This window comes from Halyomorpha halys, unplaced genomic scaffold, assembly GCF_000696795.3.
Source record: "Halyomorpha halys isolate HHAL.00 unplaced genomic scaffold, Hhal_1.1 Scaffold1268.1, whole genome shotgun sequence".
NCBI classification, from domain to species: domain Eukaryota; kingdom Metazoa; phylum Arthropoda; class Insecta; order Hemiptera; family Pentatomidae; genus Halyomorpha; species Halyomorpha halys.
In genome coordinates, this window is record NW_027115086.1 from 227,226 (window position 1) to 227,836 (window position 611).

Consider the following 611-nt stretch of genomic DNA (forward strand, 5'->3'; position numbering starts at 1 on the left):
TTTCCTGGAAACTATTAAACAGGTGGTCACGACCATCACAGCTTTTGAGGGATTAGAGCGAAATTGACCAGCGCCACAGCAGAGTTTGCTAAGTTAATTAATTGATAAATATTACCTGGTCTCGAAAAATTTTGAAATAATATAATTAAATATAAATTTAGTTAATAAGGTTAAGCTAGGGCATTTAAGTTAAGGTTAAGTCAAGCTATAAGTTTTGCTTGTTTTATTGTTCTTTTTTTCAATTAATAAGAATTCTTTTTTTTATTCTGTGTACATATATTTCTTCTTGTTTCTTCTTTTGTACATATAGTTGTGCTGTTGTTTCTTATGCATATACACTGCTTTCAACTTGTTAATTTACTTATCTTTTTTTATTTTTTATATGTTGTCCACTGAATATTAAAATAATTCCACAGGTGGGTTGGTATCACCCCTAGGTTTTCTGTTATCTACATGTATTCGACAGTGGTCATAATTTGATAATTTTTTATATAGGGATACATTGAAGTCATTGTTTCCGGGTTTTCTTTATTGCCAAGGGAAAAAATAACGTAACGCCTAAGGAGAAATTTATTCTTTAATGTTTTGTTTTTTCCCTTTTGCGATTATAT